This window comes from Grammomys surdaster, unplaced genomic scaffold (genome assembly GCF_004785775.1).
Source record: "Grammomys surdaster isolate TR1022 unplaced genomic scaffold, NIH_TR_1.0 374, whole genome shotgun sequence".
NCBI classification, from domain to species: Eukaryota; Metazoa; Chordata; class Mammalia; order Rodentia; family Muridae; genus Grammomys; species Grammomys surdaster.
This window is the reverse complement of record NW_021604793.1, coordinates 1038799-1061467: the sequence shown is the minus strand read 5'-3', so window position 1 is coordinate 1061467 and position 22669 is coordinate 1038799. Positions and strand designations below refer to the sequence as shown.

At 44.9% G+C, this 22669-nt stretch overlaps 1 long non-coding RNA gene across 4 annotated transcripts in view; it reads right to left on the bottom strand.

Moving 5' to 3' along the window:
* The window catches only part of LOC114632615, a 37863-nt gene extending 16039 nt beyond the window's left edge, over positions 1-21824 (bottom strand). Inside the window, exons 1-3 of one of the 4 annotated variants that reach the window (XR_003713114.1) lie at positions 20856-20942; positions 17573-17644; positions 13002-13143 (exon numbers count right to left, since the gene is read on the bottom strand). This is a non-coding gene — a long non-coding RNA (uncharacterized LOC114632615). Of the gene's footprint in view, positions 1-13001; positions 13144-17572; positions 17645-20855; positions 20943-21225; positions 21293-21750 lie in introns of those variants that run through there. The other 3 variants (XR_003713117.1, XR_003713115.1, XR_003713116.1) reach the window with 3 other exon arrangements.
* Positions 21825-22669: the final 845 nt, after the last annotated feature.

Here is a 22669-nt window from a genome sequence, read left to right as displayed (position 1 = left end):
TGCCTCTCTGCCTCTCTGCCTCTCTGCCTCTCTGCCTCTCTGCCTCTGCCTCTGCCTCTGCCTCTGCCTCTGCCTCTCTGCCTCCCAAGTGCTGGGATTAAAGGTGTGCATCACCACTGCCAGGCCAAAATAAATACATTTAACAAAGATAGATAGATAGATAGATAGATAGATAGATAGATAGATAGATAGATAGATTAGAGAGAGATAGATAATGTAACCTATTAAAACTTATCTGAGCTGGAGAGATGGCTCAGCAGCTAAGAGCACTGACTGCTCTTCCAGAGATCCTGAGTTCAATTCCCAGCAACTACATGGTGACTCACAACCATCTATAATGGGATCTGACACCCTCTTCTGGTATGTCTGAAGGCAGCTACAAATGTACTCATATTTTAAAATTAAATTAAATTTTTTTTAAAAAGCTGATCCAAAGTCCTCCAACTTGGAAAAATCAGTTCATATTTATAAATGTCTACTATCAAAGTCTGGAGACTGTGAGCTACCCTTTTGTGAGAAAAAGAGAACACTTTTTATCTCTCAAAGCTCTAAGGACTAGACACCCTTAAGCACACTAGCACTAAACACATTGGAAATTCTAGGCCCACTGACGTCAGCCTCATTTATTTCCATGGAAAACTAGACTGACAATACTTGCTTTAATGGGTCAATACCAGAACTAACTGGGTAAGAATAAACCACCGCTATTGCTTGGTGTGGGTGCTGGGTATCATCCCAATGCAGCATCAAGGTAAGCATTCCTACCCCAAGGAACTTCTGAGCACACAAAGAGAGCCACGCAAGGGTGTCCACCAAAGCTCTGTAAGAAGTTGGACTGCAGATGTAAAATTTGCCATGCAAACATGTGTAGAGATCAGAAGACAACTTGAGACAGGGTCTCTCTTGTTCATTACTGCATACACCAGGCTAGCTAGCCCAACAGTTCCTGGAAATTCTTCTGTCTGTACATCCCACCTCCCTGTAGAAGCTCCCTGGGATTACAGGTGTGTACTCTACTGCATATGCTTGCTAGGGTTCTGACAAGACGAACCCAGATTGTCAGTCTTTCTTAAAAGAGCTATTTTTATTATTTATAAGTGTGTGTGTGTGTGTGTGTGTATACTGTATTCACATGAGTGTAGGTATCTCCAGAGGCCAGAGGTGGGTTGGATTCCCTGGAATTGGGGTTATAGACAATTGGGTGAACTATCCAACATGGATATTGGGAACCAGACTTGAGTCCTCTATAAGAGCAGTATACATACCCTCCTAACCACTGGCCATCTCCCCAGCCCCCAGGTCATCAGATATGTGTGACAAGCATTTGACCCCTAACCTATCTCCCCAGCATATCTCTTTATATATTCTCTATATATTTTTCCAGAGATATATACTTCCTGTGAAAAAATGTAAACCAGTTGTGTCATAGTCTTTCCTTGTTACTCTGGATATAAGCCGTATTCTGTATTTCCAACAATCCAGAGGGCATGGTGGTGTATGCCTTTTATCCCAGAACTCCAGAGGCAAAGGCAGGTGGATCTCTTGTGAGTTTGAGGCCAGCCTGATTTACATAGTGAGTTCCAGGCCAGCCAGGACTACAAAGACCCTGTCTCAAAAACAAAGAGAAAAAGAAAAAAGGATAGTTTGTGTGATCTGTATCCCTGTGCCTGACACAAGACAGTCACCTTTTATTTATTGATCATGACTAACTAAGTACACAGGACCATGAATTTGATATGCTCTCACCAAATACACTAAAACAGTTATGCCTAGTAAGGAGGGGAAATAAGGAAGTAGGTAAGAGGCAAAATAGGAAAAAGTAATTTTTGAGGTGGGCCTTGCATGAACTGAGCTTGGCGATACACCTGGTTCTCTGCCCTTAAGCTTCAATACAGAAACTGCATGAGACACTCTGTTGTAGACACAGACTGCTGTCTCCCTCAGCTCCATAATTTAGGGTAGTCCTTAGGCCCTTCCCACTTTCTCTAGAGACGAGTGAAAGTGAACCTACTATAAAGTATGATACCGGAGAAGAGCCAAACAAACAGGAATTGAATATCATCGTTATGACTCAGGCAAAGGGAGCAAACAACAACCAGACCTACACAGAAAAAGCCGCCGTGTGACAGCAAGCTTGGGAAAGCTTCGATGCTGCCTAAGATGTAACAGTAAAGAGGCAAGCCTTCCCCAAAGACAGTCCTCAGATCATCCTTCCCTTATCCCTGTGTCCATCATCAGTCCAGAGCTCAGCTGTCAAAGGATCACCTCAACTCTGCAACCCCCACCCCTGAACCTCTGCCCCCCACATTCAGACTCACCCTCGTGAGAAAGGGGAGCTTTGACTTGTACAAGTTCCTTGATCTTCAAGGAAGGCCCTTCTCTCTATATAGTCTTGACCCTCAGCACTTCTCAGATTTTCTCTCCCACTTCTAGAAGCATTTCCTAAGCCTTGCAGACTGATGCTCCAACCTTCTTCCCCATCCCATCAACACTTACAGCCCCCAAGATCAGTTAGAACTAGTTTCCTTTTCTGCCTGGTGTGAACAGGGCGGGTCTCTCAAATTCCTTCAGTCTAAAAGCTTCCAGAGGGCATGGCCAGGATCTGTGTATCTCCTGCTTCTGGATGTCACACTCCTTTGCCAACCCTGACTACCCACAAGAAACTGTTCACCATATGCTAAGCAGCCAAAAGAGACATTTAAGACAGAGAAAATAAATACACAGATTTATGGGGTGACGACTCTACCTTAGGATTCCTAGAAGCAAGTTTTTCTTTTCAGAGAAAGGGACAGATAGAGGTGGGAACAAGAGACTAAAACATGCACAATCTTCTTTTTTAGAGATCATTTCCTGAAGACTTTTTCTAATGAGAGCCCTGGGTCTGCGAATCTCAAGTTTAATTAGGAAACAAGTCTCTCCCCCAGGAGGTGCTTGGAGCAGAGGAGGTGCTTAAAGCAACACCAGGAAAGGCCTGAGAACCCTTGTGCGAATTCCCTAATGCCGCAGGCTCTTCCCTCCCGCCTTCTCCCTGTGTTTCTCCTGCCTCTGAGCTCTTTCCAAACCCTAAAACAGAAGTTCCATCCTACTGAGCCAAGAAGAGCTCGCGTTAAATCCAACAATCCACCCACTAAACTGCAGGCTGGCCTGCTTTCCCAGCCGAACCCCACCCATTCTCCTTGGTCCTGGAGGTCACCGTTCCACTCGTCCCTTTGTCTTTAAGAGGAGCACTGTCCTCATTCAGGACCTTTCCAAAACACTTTTCCATCAAGTGAGTCCCACTGATTTCTCAAGTCTGACCTCATGGTCAGACACAGCTTCAAACACAGCAAGTGACTTTGCTGGAATTGTGGTAAGGACTTGACAGAAGCTTGGTGGGGATATTAAATTGTTTTCCACTCTCAAAGCTTTGGAGAAATAGACTCAGCGCAGCATCTCTGGAGATGCATTCCTTTGTGCGAAGGACAGCTTCTGTCCCTGCCTAAATGGTATAAGCTCTTCCCTTCTTATGATTTCCAGAAAACCAAAACCCTGGAGCCAATCAAACCAGGGTCTCCCAAGAAAACAAGAAGAAAATATCTCTGGATGTATAACCTTGCCCAGAGTTTCCAACATTCTGGCTTGAACACCCTCATTACAGTAGAAGAGGATAGTCAGAAATACTAGAGCAGAGGCTCTGACATGGAAGCACTAATGGGTGGACAGGTGAAGGAGGCACCTGCATGCCCAGCACTGAGGAGGGTACAGTAGGTGCACAGGTAAGGGGGAGCACCTACACTGCCTGCACTGAGGAGGCTGCAACAGAAAGGTCACAAATCCAAGCTCACACAGTGAGCCTGGACCACACAGTGACATCAATCAGCTTGGGTTGCAGACATCTCAGTGGCAATACTAATTATGGTCTAGAGAGATGGCTCAGCAGTTTAAGAGCACATAATGCTCCTGCAGAAGAACGAAGTCCAATCCCCAGCTCGAACTCACAACCACCTGTAACTTTATCTCCTGGAGATCCAATGCCTGTGGCCTCTAGGAACGTTGGTACTCCACATACGCATAGGTGTAACTGGAAATAAAGTAAAATCTTTTTAAAAATTATTCTTCTCAAAATAACTGTGCTATATCCTGAACTTTAAAATAGAATTTGAATCAAAGCACATGAAAGGAAGGAAGGAAGGCGGAAAGGAAGAAGGAAGGAAGGAAGGCGGAAAGGAAGAAGGAAGAAGGAGGAAGGAAAGAAGGAAGGAAAGAAGAAAGGAAGGGAAAAAACAAAGAAAGAAAAATCGAAACAAAGAAAGAGGTAGGTTGCAACTGCCATCATAAAAAATGGCTGAGGTGTATTCTAGGTCTAGAATCCACAGATGAAAACCCAGAAATGTTTAGCTTTTGCTCTGTGCGCCTTTTCTAGAGCCTGTGTTCAGTCACAGCCATCCATTCACTCATTCAATAAATATTTACTGGTCCCCAACTACTCAGCATTGGGATGCAGGGATGAGAACATACACAGAGAGAACCCTCCACCCCAGTAACTTAAGTCTCAGCAAAGGAAGCATACCATAAACAAATGAGACTGTAGCCTGCGTTAGATTGTGATCTGTGAGGCCGAGCAAGCAAAAACTCAGAGAGGTTAGGGTGTGCTGTGGCTAAGAGTTACAATTCTGAATGGGTAGCCCAGGGCCAGGCGCTGGGAAGACAGCAGGGCTGAGGCAGAAGGCTTACAAATTCAAGGACATATGAGCTACATTACAAGAATTAAGGCAAGGTAGGCAGAGTAATACACACCTTTAATCTCAGCTCTTGGGAGGCAGAAGTAGGTGGATCTCTGGGAGTTTGAGGCCAGCCTGGTCTCCACTGATAGTTGTAGCCACATTGTAGGCTACATAGAGTGGGTTACATAAAGACCCTGTCTCAAAAAAACAAACAAAAAGATCTAGGACAAAAACAATTACTAATATTAGAGGTTCAAAGAAGGCTCAGAGAAGATGGCATTTCACCAATGTTGAAACAATGTCACCTCTGAGGAGAACAAGGACAAAGAACCTGGCTGTCTTTATGTATTCTTGTGGCAAATGTCTCTAACATTTAATTTTGACTGTTTGTAAAACAAGCAAAGTATTTAGTATAGTCACACTGTTGTTCAGTATAAGCACCAGTGTCAGCATCAGCACCAGTGTCAGCACCAGCACCAACACCAGTGTCAGCACCAGCACCCCTAGCCAGAATCTCTTCATCTTCTCCAACTCGGTACCCACTAAACACTAATTTCCAGTTACATCCTTCTCCAGCCCTCAAAAAAAAAAATCATTATTTTTTCTGCCTTTGTGAATGTAACTGCTCCAGGAACATCAGATAAACAGAACCATATGGTATTTGTTGTTCGGTAACTAGCTTTTTTTCCCCTTAGAATAATCCACATTGTATACTCTACTGTATAGGGACGCCATATTTTGTTTACCCACTGTTAGGCAAGTGCCTTCCTTCTTTCTGTCTTTGGGCTACTGTAGGTGATTTTTAGGAAGACTGGATACACATAACTTTTCCAACCCTGCTTTCTCTTCTTTTGAATATCTGCCCAGAATGGAAATCCACGTGGTAATCTTATGTTTAACTTCTGTGCAGCCCTGGCTGTCCTGAAACTCATTCTGTAGACCAGGCTGGTCTCAAACTCAAAGATCCACCTGCCTCTGCCTCCCAAGTGCTGGGAGTAAAGCCATGAGCCACACACCCAGCACTATGCTTAACTTTTGAAGGAGTCATCATGATGTTTCTACTGTGGCTATCCCAGTTTGCATTTCACCAATAGCACAACAGTCTCTATGTATCCACGCTCTCACAGATGCTTGCTATTTTCTGTTGTTTTTAGTAATAGACATTTTCATGAGCATGAAGGAGAACATAGCCGCTCAGGGCTGGCACAGAAGGAGAAAGGGAGAAAATGGGATAACAACAGAGAAAGAGCAGGGGGCTGAATCATTCCAATAGGGCAGTGAGGACTGGGACCTTTATTCTGGATACCAGAGGATGTGAGGGCTGGTACCTTTATTCTGGTTAGCAGAGGAAGCTCCACAGAGTGGTAGCTTCTTATGGCTTTTCATGTCCTTTGAACTAAATATCTGGCTCTCAGACTAAGAATGAAGGATTTGAAACCCCAGTGCTGTGGTGTTCTCTCAAATATCGAGGGTCCTGACAACACACTGAGAACAAAATGAAGTAAGGTGGGGCTGGAGAGATGGCTCAGCTGTTAAGAACACTGACTGCTCTTCCCGAGATCCTGAGTTCAATTCCCAGCAACCACATGGTGGCTCACAACCATCTGTAATGGGCAACCAATGCCGTCTTCTGGGGTGTCTGGAGACAGTGACAGTACACCCACATACATGAAATAAATAAATAAATCTTTTTAAAAAATGAACTGAGGCAGCCTTCTACCTCTCCCCCTCTTTAGATGCCACAGCAGAGATGCCACATGCCCCATCACAAGGACTGGATGTTGGATGGCTTTCTTTCAGGTTGTTCATTTATGGTGTTGAGCCACAATCAGATCACTTAAAAGGCAAAGGAAAAAAAGTCACCTTTGAATCATCCCCTAGTTTTGGGTTGTCCCTCTCATTCTTGTGGCTGACCAAGAGCTGGCATAGAAACAAAGGAGACTCCCCTGCCCCTGTGGTGAAATTAAGGTGACACAGATGTGGGTGGGCAGACTCTCAGGAAAAGGGCCGAAGCACTGTGAATCACGCACTCACAGACCTTGCAAAATTAAATAGATGAATTCGGTCCCAAGCCCCAGATGCTTCAGGAAGGACTGTCAGAGATGTCTGAGATGATCAGAGCCGGAGAGAGATAGGGCCCCAACGGGAACCCTGAAAACACATTTTTGAGCGGCAGAGAGTACCTCTCATAACCTCACTTCCCCCAGGCGACAGGGATGAAAGCTTCTACAGCTTCTACATCAAAATGAGAAGCCCAAGGAGTTATAGATTTTCTCAACAATAAATAATCTGAAGAGAATGGGCCGCCCAACCACCGTTTATAAACGTTAGAAAATACACACTTGTGTGTGGTGGTAGGAGGGGATGGAGAGGAGAGAGGGGAGAGTTATGGAGTTGTCCCCTCTGGGAAAGGAGGAGAGACAGAAATCAATTTTCACTATGGCATTCTTAAGATTCAAATAGGGGAGTGTGGAAAAAAATCTAGAAACCTAAATAACTAATTTCTCTCAGTAAGAAAACATGTACTCCCAAGACCTCTGGACTGTTTTCTCTTCCCATCAGAGGGCCACTGTATTCATCTTTCTGTCTCTACAGGATATGAACACCCACCACCCAGGATGAAGTGAGACCCCACAACACTTAAAGCCACCCAGGATGAAGGGAGATCCTACTGCACCCCCACCCAGGTCATCACCCTGGTCATTAACTCTCACTCCTCCTACTGCAGTCTTGTTGAAGGATTAGAACCTTTCAGCCCAAAGATTTATAATAAAAACTGGAGCAGGATAAAAGAAGAAAGCTGTTCTTCTCAGGTAGGAAATTAATGCACCTAAAGTTTTGGATCATTCACTCATTTATCTATTATCAGTCAATATTAACTCCCTGCAGATACGCACGGAATAAAACAGGCAGAAGAAACAAGTCTCCTTGCCTTTAAAAATGTCCTTATGGATATCCCAAAATGTATAACTTGAATTTAATGGTGTAAAAAAAAAAATCAGTCAAATCCAAACTAGCTTTCTGTGAAACAACCAAGCTGTACTCTTCAAAGCTGTGCATGTTGGGAACAGTTCAGACTGAAGGTGATTGGCAAGACAAGACAGTTAAATATGGTGTGTGACCTTGGACTGGGTCTGCACTGGGGAGAAACATCTTACTACTAAAAAAAAAAAAGAAATAAGTTACTAAACGACTGTCAACATGGACAGTAAAATGCATGCACTCATGCACAAGAGGTGGGGAGGGAGCGTGCATCTAAACATTAACTAGTCAATAATCCTGCTGAAAGATAAATGGATTTTATTATAAATACTATTCCAGCAACTTTTCTGTAGGCTTGGTATTTTTTAAACTAAATAGTTGGAAAGAAAACAAGGGTAGTACTCCAATACAAAAAGTGACGGAAAAGTTTCTCCCTACAGATGACCGTTACAAACAAGTTTGCCTTCACTGGAGTGGGGGGGTGGGTGAGATCAACCCAGAATGATCAAGTTCTAAATTAGGAACTTTAGATTAGAGAAGTGGGTGGCCTAAGAAACTCCTTTGTCTTTGATTTACAGCCCCAATTGTCAGCAGGTAAAAATGCCTGGAAAGAAACCACAACCTTGGCTCATGTTAATATGGTTATAAAAATACATGCTGTTATTGTCATTTTGTAGTACTAACACAAATTAATAAATCAGGGGCCTGAGCTTGAACACTGAGCAGTATGGGGGATGAAGGTAGAGAAAACTACCTTACAAACAGAGGTGCCAAGCATGTGTTCAAGAGTTAGGGATACTTGAAAGGAGGTAAACAGGAAGCAGCATGGGTTTTTTGAGCTGCAAATAATGTGCATATATCATTTTATTAAGCCACCATAACAGCTGTGTTAGTCTGTTGGTTGTGAGGAAATGCCTGAGGTGAGGTAACTATATAACGAAGGAGGTGTGTTCAGCTCACAGTTCTCAAAGTCTGAACAGTGCACTACTGGCTCTCCTGATGGTCCTCTTGTTGGCACAGTCCACAGTCCCAGTGTATGTACACATAACAGGAGACAGAGAACATGTGTGTTGTTGTTGCTGCTGCTTCTTCTTCTTCTTCTTCTTCTTCTTCTTCTTCTTCTTCTTCTTCTTCTTCTTCTTCTCTTCTTCTTCTTCTTCTTCTTCTTCTTCTTCTTCTTCTTCTTCTCCTCCTCCCCTCTTCCTCCCCCTCCTTCTCCTCCCCCTCCTCCTTCCCCTCCTAACCCCCTCCTCCCCTTCCTCTCCCTTTCCCCTCCTCCCCTTCCTCCTTTTCTTCCTTCTCCTCTTCTTCTTCCTTCTCCCTCTCCCTCCTCCTCTTCTTCTCCTTCTTTCCCTCCCCCGCTTCTCTCTCAGAAAGCTCTCCATATTCAAGCATTAGAGTCTACCATGACAACCTTTTCCAGTCACCTTTCTGAACACTTAAGTTCACATCTTTCTTCTTCTTCTTCTTCTTCTTCTTCTTCTTCTTCTTCTTCTTCTCCTTCTCCTTCTCCTTCTCCTTCTCCTTCTCCTTCTCCTTCTCCTTCTCCTTCTCCTTCTCCTTCTCCTTCTTCTTCTCACAGTGTTTGAATCAGTCTTTCTATATTTCATTCATTGACCTCAGATTCGTGATCCTTCTGTCTCGGAGTCCTGAGTACAGTTGTGTGCTGCATGCCTGTCTTTCAAGCTTCCTCCTCCCTTTTCATGTGTGTATGAAGTGCACAACTCTGTATGCAAGTGAGGGCCAGAAGAAGGCACTCTGCTCTATCACTATCTATATTATTCCTTTGAAACATGGTCTCTCACTGAACCAGCAAGTAGGCTGGCAGACAGTGAGCTCCCTTTCTCTGTCCTCTACAGCCCTGAAGTTGTGGGCATGCTTTGCACCTGAAAATTTTACATGATGCTGGGGATTTAAACATGGGGCCTCATGCTCATGCAACAAGCACTCCTGCCTGCTGCACCCTCTCCAGCCCCATTCTCTACCTTCTTGATAGCGGAGTGGAGATTAAATTTCAGTACGTGAACCAAGTGTGATAGGTACATCTGTAATCCCAAAACTTAGAGGCAGAAGCAGAAAGGTCAGGAGTTCAGGGCCAGACTTGGCTATGTGTCGAATTTAAGGTCAATCTGGACTACATGAGACCCTGCTTCAAAAACACAAAAACTAAATCAATAAATTTCAATGCACACACCCTTGCGGGGAAGCACATTCAAATCATATCCGATTCATAGCAATGACTCAGTAAGTATTACTGTTATTTTTATTACTGCGTTTTGTGGAGCAAGGGGCCTTAAATCATTTCTTCGGTTAAAAATCAAACAATAGTTGGAATTTGAAACCGTTTTTTTTGTGTGTGTGTGTGTGTGTGTGTGTGTGTGTGTGACTTTGAAGCCTATATCCTTTCTGTATCACCACCTTGCCTACACAGAGAATACAGAAGTTCCAAACAGGGCACAGTGATGTGTACCTGTAGTTCTAGCAGGAAGATCAAAAGTCACAGATCATCCTCAATTACATACTAAGTTCCAGGAAAGCCTGGGCTACATGAGACCCTATCTAAAAAAACATGGACAGAAAAGAAGGAAGAGGAGGGGTGTGTAATAGCTGAAAGACAAGGCAATTAAAGGAACAGCCTCTGTCACGATTGTTCCTTTCCTTCCAAATAGCTAGATAGGCCAGAGACAGAAAGTTCCACCTAAATGGTCTTCTGTTAAATCCTATACCAATCTAAAACCAAAAAGTCTCCAGACCATGATAAGAAAGGAGATTCCAAAGACTCCCCAATGGCTTCTCCAGGAGCTCCCACACGTGATTTTAATTCTAATGCCTTTCCCCCCAACTTCATCATCTCCCTCTGCTTGCAGGTTAGTGGCACTCTAGTAAAACATGTCTAGACACCAATTATAAGTAACCCTCCTGAGACTGCACCAATCTATTCCAAAACATTTAACTCAAACTATCTCCTTCCTAAGAAGGGGGAAAGTCTCCCATCCAGATTAGGACATGCTAGGGGAAGAAGTGGAACTTCAATTTGCATCTGTCAAAGGATGAATCCGAGAGGAAGGCATTTTGGAAAGATGGTGGCCCAGTAGCAGGAAGGTGGTTGCGATTTCCCTGACAAACCAGACACCTCTAGATTTGGCTTTCCCAAAGCTCAGCAGTCACCCAAGGCTTCCAGATGCCGCTGGCACACACTGTTAAAGAAACATCTGCCACAAAGAACGGCCCCAACTGGGACAAAGGCAAAGAGGAAGGCAGACGGTGCCAGTTTAATGAGGATGGTTTAACAAAACATCCTTTAAGCTTCCCAATTCACTTGGCCATTTGCTCTTCAGAACTGGCTGCCAATCAGGAGCAGCTGGGAGAGAGGGATGTTTACTAGAGAAACACAGACTCTCCCCATCCCCAACCCAGGAGAGCATAGTATCAGTAAATGCCAGCCTTCCCAGTCACCCCATTCCAGAACTAAGGATGCATGAGGATGCTGGGGATTGAAGGTTGAGCTATAGGAGCTACAGCACCCTGGTCTGATTGTTCTTGACAAACAGAGGCCAAATTAGAAGGATCAACTGCAGACCCTCTACCGCCCAATCCTGCGTTCAGCTCCTGAGCTCACCACACCTAAGGCATTCTTAGACTCTCTTAATCTTTCATAGACATGTCAGGCATCAACACTGACCTCTCAGGCGCCACTGAATGTCAGTTAGGAACACGGACTTCGAGATTAAGAAATAATGGGTATTTAGAACATGTGACCCGAACAGGAAGGGTCATAGAGAAAATAAAGATTCAATTTTTTTTCCATTTGAATCTCAAAAAGAAGAAAGTCTCAGATCCTCCCCCACCCCTAAAGACTAGGAGATTAACAAAGCAACCTGTAAGGGTCCTGGTTATATTCGGAGATACGACATGACAATTTAAAATAAACCAAAGAAGCCTCCAAAAACAACCATTGATTGCAGACACTTGGGGGAAATCACTCAATCCAGCCTGTATGACTTGACAGCGCCATTCTTCAGCCAGGTCTTTCTAGAAGGGTCCTACAGTTTGTAGATGCAGAACATCTAGGGACAGCCCCTTGTCTACTATCCCAGCCTCCAAAACAATGAAATCCACTCAGTTTCACCCGAACATCCTTCAGAGTGCTGTCCTTCCCAGAAGCAGCCTTCAGCCCTGTGTCAAATTCTCTTGCTTGCTGCTTGGTGCCAGATAACTGAAGTGTGAGTGCCCTCTACCCTCCTTCTGGAAAATGACAGTTTTCTCAAAGCTGCCAAAATCTCACACACAAACACACACACACACACACACACACACACACACACACACACACACCCCTTACCCAGACTCTACCACTTCAATTTCTTCTGTACTGTTTTACTTAATTTGGAAGATAAATCAGTAACAATGCCCTGGTATTATTCCATAAGATGTGAATGTGTGTGTTAGAGAAAGGAGGGGGTAAGAGGCTGGAATACAGCTTGTCTCCTTCACAAGGCCCTGGGATTGGTGGAGGTGGGGAAACCGAAAGGAAGAGGTGAGAGGGGGATGGAGGGAGAGAGGGAAAACATAAAAGAATCGTCTATAACCAAATTAATATATGGTCTATAAGCAAATGAATATTAGAGTATCGGTTACTTGGAAGGATGGGGAAGTACAAATGAACTGCCTCCTTTATAAGCTCCTCACAAAGGGAGTTTTCTGCACTTGCTACAAGTTTCCCAATATCACATGTAAACAAACTCACAGATGGATTCCCATTAATTTGGTAATTAATGAGAATTACTGGGTTGAATTGAAAGACAGGAACTGGATGATTCCTATACAGTTTATGCTCCCTTCAAGCGGATTGCACCAAAAGTTTTCAAGGGATAAGACCTAGATTCAAACTATTAAAATCATATTTTAAATGCATGAGTTTTGGGTTTGATCTCCGGGATTGAAAAAAATCAGATTTCAATTGAGTATTAGACAGGCAAATTCTAAATTAGAAAAATTAAGCCCCCCCAAAATTATTATTTTTCCAAAGGCATTAAATCAAATCAATATCCCTCCCTTCCCCTCCCCCCAAAAAATTAGCACTGCCATTATCACTACTAAATTACCATGTACCTATTTATACACAAGACAAATGGCAAAGAATAGAGACTTTCTCTCCTGTGCGACTGTACAAATAAAAGCATTTCATGGGTATTTCAAAATAAGCAGCAGATATATAAACCACAGATTGGAAAGACTCATCATAAATCAAGCAAGAACAGTAAGGCAGTTGGTGACATCACAGTTGATAGAAGACACAGCAAATGCTTCATTTACCTGAGTTGGCCTATTAAAGAGTGTATTCTACCTCCTCAGGTCAGTTGGGGAAACATCAAAGTGGCATCTTCATGACCGTGTAAGGCTGGGGTTGTGACACTCCTGTCCCCAATCAACCAGACCTCACAGGCTTTCCTTCCTTCTTGATGGCCATCCAACCCAAAAGAAAGCAAATAAAAAAAATTAAAATTAAATTAAAAAAAAACCTCTACACACATTCTAAACCAGTAAACCAGCTCTTTCAATCACATTTCAATGTTTAAGATCCACTTAAACACTTGGTACAGCTACTAATATGGCCAGGCAGTGGTGATACACACCTTTAATCCCAGCACTCAGGAGGCAGAAGCAGGTGGATCTCTGTGAGTTCCAGGACAGCCAGGGCTGTGTAGAGAGACCCTGTCTCAAAAAAAAAAAAAAGCAGACCAAACTAGATACTGTTGCAGATCTAGACTCTAAAATACAGTAAATCTTAGTCTTGTACTATAGGGAAGAAGAAAGAAAACAAGTTTCAGCAGTAACTGTTACCTGTCTCTGGGGAAAGAGACATGAGACCCAGGTGGCCTCCCTGAACCATTGGGAAGAAAGCCGAATGGCTAAACTCAGCTCATACAGAAGGAGATAAATATTCAAGCTTTCCTCCTAGGAGTCTTCAAGAATGACCCCACCAAACTGTTTACCAGGCATCTTTCCCCGACCTGTGGACTTCCTCTCACTGTATTCTTCTGGAATGTTCCTTCAGAGAGTACTTGCTCTCCTTATCTAAAATAAAACTCCTCTGGGTGGAAGCTGACTTGTGTTCTTGTAGTGAAGCTGGAAATCGTAATTCTGCAGTAAACAGTTCTGGCTGTAACCAAGTCCCTGACTGGAATACTGTGCCATTCTCCAAGCAGAAGTACAAGCTTTTCCTCAACTCACATGCTGGCCACCGTCACAGCACCATCCTAACCCACAGACGCTGGATTACAAGGTCATGAAACCCTCACGCCAAATATCCATCCATACCATACAGAGTCTATTCAGATGTCAACTAAGATCCATATAAATAGAGCAAAACAGATTTGCTTCTTTCCCTCCCTACTTATAGTTTCTAAGACCCTTGAGGACAACTTCAGGACAGTTTCTTCATTCATGATTTGACACATTAAGAGATTCGGTTACATCCAGAATCCAATTTTGGAAGGAAAAGATCATTACTAGGGATTGGGCCTTGCACCAGGCAAACACTCTACCACTGAGCTACCTCCCCAGCTGAGTATCTCATTAAGTTGCCCAGGCTGGCCTTGAACTCACTGTGTCTCTCAAGATAGCTTTAATTTGTGGTCTTCCTGATTTCAATGCCCTGAATAGCTGAGATTATAGTCCCATCAAAAACAACAACAACAAAAAGACAGTCAACTTGACAAATCGAAAGAGACAAATCTAAAGAACAAGTGTCCTGTGGAGAACTACCTCAGTTCTCAACAGACCAGTCAGGCAGAGCTGGATAAAGCCAGATGGGATGTAATGGATCAAGGGGTTAGAATGAGGATGCCAACAGGACAAATGGATTTCTTCTCTTTTTGTCCATGGTTTCTCCCTTCCCATTTCTCAGCATAGCTTTTTATCAATCCAGATCTCCTCAGGAAAAATAATCCTGAGGGAGGCAGGGGAAGACATCCATCCACTCCACGTTCCAATCTAAAGCTCTAACACAGGGAGTGTTTGTAGACAAGGAACTCTGAGCCACACCTGTTTTTTCCCAAGAAGCCTTGCTAAGTAAGTCTTGACTATTCACACCAATCCCCTATTTCTTTCTAAACATATGTGCTGGTTTGTATATGTTTGAGCCAGGGAGTGGGACTATTATTAGTAGGTGTGGCCTTGTTGGAGTAGGTGTGTCACTGTGGGTGTGGGCTTTAAGACCCTACCCCTAGCTGCCTGGAAGGGAGTATTCTGCTAGCAGCCTTCAGATGAAGATGTAGAACTCTCAGATCCTCCTACACCATGCCTGCCTGGATGCTGCCATGTTGCTGCCTTGATGATAATGGACTGAACTTCTGAACCTGTAAACCAGCCTCAATTAAATGTTGTCCTTGTAAGAGTTGCCTTGGTCATGGTGTCTGTTCACAGCAGTAAAACCCTAACTAAGATAACATATAATGTATACGTTCATCTAAGAGTCCTGTCTGTCATCATAACCCGTGTCTGTTTCTAGACTAACAGTCATAAGTGGTCAGAACCTGCAGCCTCCTCTCATATGAACCTCTTCCCCATTGCCATGACAACACCCTGAGTAAGCTTTCTCTCTAGGTATCTTCCTTCGCACCATAGTGTGTTGTTGGGTGTTTCCATGTCAGCAGCAGGCTGGTTCTCTGTCTCTTTTCTCCTTCTCTCTAGACCATGCTTAGTTCCTCGCATAGCCCCATATAGTTTCTCTGCACCCTATCATCTTCACAGGAAAGTTGTTTTACAGTATGAAAAAAAAAAAACCCTACAAGATCACATGAATCAAATGAACGGTATATTGTACCTCAAATGTCTGAGTTCTTATCAAATATAATCAAGTATGACTTCAATCAAGACCCAATTACCTTCGAATAGCTCATGCCTCACAATCTACAACAATGGGTCTCTAGCGTCTTGCTTCCTGGGGGACATTCCTTATCTTCATTCTCTAGCTCTATCTAACCCCTGATCTATCTTGTGATTTCTGTAATAAAAAGAAAAAAAAAAGTCAACTTTGGGGGTTGGGGTAAACACAAAGAATGGAATTGGGGGGCTGGAGAGATGGCTTCTCTGTTAATAGTGTTTGATGATCTTGTCAGCTCCTAACACCTACATGGGGTACCTCACAACCATCTGAAACTCTAGAGATCTGACACCCCCTTCTGGCCATCATGTGCACATACACTCAGATGTACATACACACACAGATGCACAAAGAGACAACATTTTAAAAAATAAAAAAGAATAGCCTTCAAAGATCTTTGTTATTAACCTGTACTTCTTAGTATATATTAGGAAATTGGGATTTCCACATGATTTTGATAAAGTTAGGGGTTAAAAATCATCTTCCAAGACACACACGGTGTGTTTACTGGCAATGAAGAAAACTTTCCCAAGAGCTGATGGAAAGTCAGAGACAGCCTGGAGTAGGTGTTATGTTTTTTTCTGAAACAGGGATGGTTGTTTCTTCTGAACTTCTGGTGTTGAGATGTTATCCAAACAGTACATGTATTAATCCACCCATCTGAGGTAGAGAAAAAGTGAAGACTTCAAGGTCCTCAGAAATTAAAGAGTCTCGAGTATATCCTGTAGTAGCAGCAAACTCCTCTTGGAGATACAGGTTCTTCTCCAAGCCTTCATCAATCAATATATATATATACCTGCTATAGATGTAAAACTGATTGTGTTGAGAGAACAGAACCACTTGTATTCAAGGCAAGCCTTCACAGTGTGCTTTATTTTACTAGGTTTAGTTCACGTGTATGAATGCTTTGCCTTCATGTATATATGTGCCCCACATGAAGGCCTGGTGCCCATGAAAAATCACAAGATGGAATTGGATCCCCAAAACTGGAGCTACCGATGGCTGTGTCCCATAATGTGAGTGATGGAAATCAAACCCAGGTCCTCTGCAAGAGCAAAAAGTGCTCCCAGCCACTAAGCTATCTCTCTAGAAACTATCAGGCAGCCATGTGCTGGTGAAACTTAGTAATCTTTCTTCCAAAAACTTTACTGGATAGACCCAGCCTCCTCACTAAGCAGGAAGAACGAGAAGACTTCCGATGGCAGTTCTCAAGATCTATCGGAGATAAGCTTCAAGGTCATCTCCTCTCACTGCCAACGGTGGCCTTGACAAAGTGGAGCTGGTCTTGTGCGAAGTCCACATCAGTTCAATGTCTCCCGAAACAAGATGAGACAGAGAGTTTGAGACTCTGAATTGAGGAGGGATGGCCAAACACAAAGTAGCAGGAGACCCAAGGAGGAAAAGCATTCATTCAAAGAACATTTCTAATCATCCCCACATGCTGGTCCCTGCATGAAAAGATGAAAACAGAAAAGTTTACACCAAAATCAAGAAGAGACCAAGATTAAGGGCATGAAACACAAAGATCCTAGAGGAAAGCGACTCCAGGAGCGGCCTCCCTCCTATCTTCCTGGGACTAGATATGCTGAAGAGTCTCCTGATTTTTAGTAGGAAACCACTGTGTCCTAGGCAAATGGAAGCCCTCCCCGGGTTCACAGCCCTCTGATCTGTATCCCCAATCCAGAGTTCTGCCAGGGAGCCATGGAATCTCCTCCTCAGCAGACCTGCAGAGATCCAGCCCTCCTCTCTGTTACAGTTACAGCACTCAATTCAGAACCAGGAGACATCACTCATTTGCCCATGTTCTTTCTATAACGGACAAGAAAGAGCTGAAGAGGAAAAATGCTAGGTTGAGTTTGTAAAACGGAGAGGTGTGTCTTTTGAGGCATGTATTTGGGGAAGGAAGGTGGCAAGCCTAGAATCTAGGAGGAAAGCTTCGGTAGGCGGTGAAGACAGGGCTTGGACACAGTTTGAGTGTGAAGGTGGAAGAGAGGCTTACCTGCTGGAGACTGGCCAGCACGCCAGCACAGAGTTTAGAAAGTTTCCAGGAGTCCCAGGAAAACCTGATTGGCTAGAAGAGAAAATGGAGGGGGTGGAGCTTTGTCTATGGTGATTTGCCAGCCAGTCCCAAATCCAAGCAAAGATCTCCACTCCAGGGTTCTCTAAACTAGGAGAGAAGCACCTAGTTTCTTAGCTGCTCCCACAAATCCTCCCACTAGCTTGCTTGACCTTCATCCACATCTTCATCACCCCAGCTAGAAAATTCAGGGGAGCTGGTGCAAGTTTCCTCACCAAGGACTTCCAAGACAGTCGCTGGGTACTCAGAGCATCCATCAACAGAACCTCACTGAGCACCATGGAGCAGCAGATAAAGAAGTCCCTGGATGGACAGCCTCCTGCTTTCTACTCTGGAGACTTTCAAAACATAGGACTGAATCCCTGAAATGTGGGACTGCAGAAAGGGATTGCCTCCATCAAACACTGTGACCGGACAGAAGCTGACTCAGAGACTGGGGGCCCAGCAGAGATGGGATCAAGAAGCCATAGGTCCCGGGGCACCACTACCTTTACACGATAGTCCTGTGAAGTCCTTTAAACCCTAAATTAGATGCAGGAAAACTGAAGAGGAGGGGGAGAAGAGTGGCAATGGGACCTGTAGGTACAGAGCATATATTAATTCTAAGACTGAATACTGGACTAAGAGCAAATTGAGATTTCCCCATGGCTCAGCACCTCCAAGTCTGATAAACCACATTGACCCTACCCTAAGCTTCTCAGTTAGCTATGGATCAAGGACATTAGCTAAGGACTCCTCGTCCTGGACATGATGCTGAGCTGCCCCAGGTCAGACTGCAGAGACCAAATTCTCAGAGGCAAAGGAAATAGGCAGGCACTGGAAGATGGCTGTATGGATAGGGTGGTAGGGGAGGGGCATCTAGGTACTTGATTTATGTCTGTTCCAACAACCCTAGGTTGCCTTCCCCTGCCTCAAGCTGGGATTTTCCCAGATGTGCACTGCTGGAGGGGAAGGAGGGCGGCACAGGGGGAGGGTCTCTGTGTCCTTGCGTCTGGGCCCAAGAACAATCCTTTCTCCCCTTTCTCCCTATGCTGTGCTGCCTGCTGGGTAAGGGTGGGAGGCTGGGGAAATGCCAGGGCCCCCAGATAATCACCAGGTAATGAAAAGAACTGGCCCAGGGCTGGGAGAATGCAGAGGAGGCCGAGTTGAAGCCATAAATCTCTCAGGGAGAAAGGGGGTACAGGACTGGGGGGACCTGACAGCTGGAGTCCATCCAGGTGATTTCACATGAAGTATCTGGACCTGCAGGGGTGGGTGGGGGAAGATGAGAGGCGCGCAGGGGTGTGTGCGGGCATTGAGGGAAGAAACTAAAAGAGACAGGCGAAAGAAGCAGAAGGAAGGATGGAGGGGAGGGTAAGAGATGAGACAGAGATGGGGGACATGAAAGAGTACAAATAGGAAGGGACCTGTATTCAGAGGCTGAAAGGCATGTAAGGGAAGTCAGGACGACAGTGACAGTGAGAGAGACTCTTGGGGCCTTTCGTGGGATGACAGGCGTCATCCCAGAAAACTCAGAGAGACAGACAGACAAACAGACCTGCCTGACAGAGATGAAGGTGAGGGAAGCAAAGACGGAACAAAGAAAACAGGGCTGCGGTGAAGAGGGGGAGGGAGCAGACAAAGAGAAGGAGGCAAGTGTGCGGCAGGAGGAGGGAGCGAGGCCAGGGAGGGGGATATATATTTTCTTTATGATCCTCTTCAATCTCACTCGGCTCACTGCGGAGTCTGTTCCCTCTCAGGTGCTGCCTGGTGGTGGATGTGCCCAGAAAGCTGATAGGGTGAAGCTGCTGCCACAGCCGCCCCCAGGCTCACTGCCAGCACCAACCTGGGTGGGGGGGGGGGAATCTGAGACCTATGCCTGGATGTGATCTCCCATCCTGCCCCAGGCTGTCCCCTTGAAGTCAACCACTTAGGTACCTTGTGAGAAGCCATGACCGATGCCCTCAAGCAACTCTCCTGAAATGGGCCCCCAGAAGTGTATATATGAAACCCACCAAAGGAGGAAGTAAGGCTAGGCTGGGGATTCAGAGCCCCGAGTGCATGCATGAGTCTAGGCCAGGAGCACTAGGAACAGGTCTTTAATCCCCAGTGCTCAGGAGTCAGATGGGGAAGATCTCTGTGAGTTCAAGGCCAGCCTGATCTACATAGAAAGACTCTGTCTCAAAAACCAAATAAATAAACAGCCAAGAGAGCAGAACTAAGGCTTAATACAGCCCTGTGAAGACTGTCTTTGCTCTGGGTTGTCTCCAGACTGAGGAAATAGGTGAACTCTGGAAAGGCTAGATCATCCTGCCCTTGTCAGGGCCAGGAAAAACTACCAACATTAACAGGACAACATAAAAGGAATTATCTCCGTTTCCTCTTCCTGGCTATGTTAAAGAAGCAAGAGGCTAAATACTGGGTGATGATGGCCAATTGTCCAAGAAGTCTCCCATTAACAGAAATAATTTCTTCCCAGTCGATTTTCCCAGAGCAAATTTAGAGGCTGCTTTGAACAACAATTAAAATCCCTACTTCTTAGTCCCTAACTCCAAAGAGGCATCAGTAGAAAGCCACCAGAGGGCAGAATCAAGGAATCCAAAGGGAAGAAGATTCTGACCCCCAGGGTCTCTAGCACATGTAATGCAGCACATCTGCCTAGGGACCATAGTTGCCCAGCCCAGCCTGCTGACAGGCTGAAAGACTGACTCTCTGTTAGAAAGCTCCAGGCTTATTCCTTGGCAAGCTAGCAACGAGGAAAACTGCAATACCAGAAATGACCGTTAGGGGAGTGCCCGCCAACAGCCAGGCTTGGGAGATGAAGAAGGTGGTGACGCCAAGGAGACCGGAAGGCAATCGATCAGAGTCGCCCTGGCAACCGGGCTGAGCCGAGACAGACAGCACGTCGATAATGAAATCATCGTTAAATGACTTCAAGCCCTAATTAATAATCCAGGCCAACCGAGGCCATGCCTGACTGGGGTCAGAGGAGGGAATGTCATTGTTGGGGGAGCACTGGAAGCTTCTAGACAATTAATCAATTAATCCACTCACTCAATAATTGGCTCCTTTGTCCTCTGCCGTGACCCCCTCCCCCACCTCATCCAACTCTGATTGTAAAGTGGCTAGCTAACACTGAACTAACTAACAGTCTAAGGGCCACTGTGCCTACCTATTCCTCTCATCCTGACCCAACACACAAAAGGTTGTGTTATGTGAGGCTTACCTGCTCTTCCACAAAGCCTGCCAAAGAACGGCTATTCCGGGACCTGCATGGATCATCTCTGTACTGCTCCTACTCCTTACCCACTTCCTCGTATCTTACTGTTCTTCTTTAAACACTTGCCCACACCTTCACCCTTACCCACAGCTACCCTGCATGAAGAAAGACACTAAACCACAAATCTCAAGAGGCAGGTACATGCCAACCACAACACCTCTCTCTGTCATACCTTGGGCCTGTCTCAGGCCTCAGTTTCCACCTCTGAAACCTTAGGAGATTTGACTGGGTTCTACAGTTCCTTCCTGCCCCATCTTCTAATCTCTGAGACTTTCTCCAGGATCATCTGCCAGTTCTTCCACCTGGGTTTCCTTACCTCAGGGAGGGAGGAGGGACATCGGTAAGAGTGCCAGGTTCTGTGTGTCAAGTGTCCCTTTCTCCAAAGACATTTGAGCCAGGGAGAAGAAGAGATGGCATGTATGTATGAAGGGAAGACTCCCTACCCATCCCCCACTTGCCCAGACCTTCTGGCCCTTGCCACCCACCTTGCTTATTGCTCTCCACAACCCCCAGCAGGAAATGAAAAAGGTACAGGAAATTGCACTTTAAATCCCCCCAGCTTCTGACTCCCTCCACCAAACCAAAGAACACCACCTTCACAGACAGGCTTTCTGTTTGTAATTAGTAAGATACTCAGAAGGAGGGTCTTCCTGCAAAAAAAAAAAAAAAAAAGAGCCCCTTTCTCAAACAGTTAAGCATAGACCACCACCTCCCTTTAAAAAAAAAAAAAAAGGGTGGACCTGGGAAATATATTGGGTTTGGGGAGAAAGAAGCAGAAGAGTTGTGGAAGAATAGAGACAGCTGGTGAGATGCTAGGCTCGGTAGGTAGAGGAGAGCATACCTTCTGGGAAAGCTAACTGTGGTGTTACTTGTAGCTGAGTGCAGTTGAGTGCAGCCAGTGGCTTGCAAGGGGAGGAGGTGCGTAAAGGAGCATTCCGAGAAACCCTGAGAGAGAACCAGAGAGCAAAACCCGCTAGCCCATCCCATCCACCCCACAAACACTCCTGAGGTTAATAAAGGTCACCTTCAAGGCTTACTTCTCCTCAAAGCCAGAAGCTGCCGTTACCCTTCTCTAAGTTCCTCCTTTTCCTTTCCCCTCCTCCATACACACACACATCTTTCACAAAAGACACTGAGCCAAATCCAGGACTTTACTTAATACCTCTGCTAAAGAGGTGGGCTTAATTTCAGCAAGAGAAATTTAAGAGTCAACGTCACAGAGGATTTTCTTCCTCAGAGTTAGGGTTGATAAATATTCCATCATCACCAGCACCACACATACACATGCACACATACATGCACATATCCACACACCCACAAACACCACATATACATAACACCCCTCACACACATACACACATATTTTTCTCTCAACTGGGTACCATGTGATTGATAAGGCAAAATACAATTTGTTAAACTACTAGAAAAACAGTTCCCTTTAACCTTAACTCCAAGAGGGAGTGACTTATGTGCCACTTCCCCATCCCATCCTCAACCAGGTCACTGCAGAAGAGCCAGGTATAGAAAGAGCATTCTAGAGGCTAAGGCTGGAAGGTTGTCTCAAGTTCAAGACTAGCCTCTGCTACATGGTGAGTTCCAGGCCAGGCTAGGCTACTGAGTGAGACTATGTCTCAAAAACAAAGCAAAACAAAACAAAATAAAATAACGAAAAAATAGAAACAAAAGAATGTTAAGTCACATACCCTGTAGTTAAGAGCTCTGAGGCAAATAGTCAGCTTGGTGTCTTCCCTAAGTCCCTC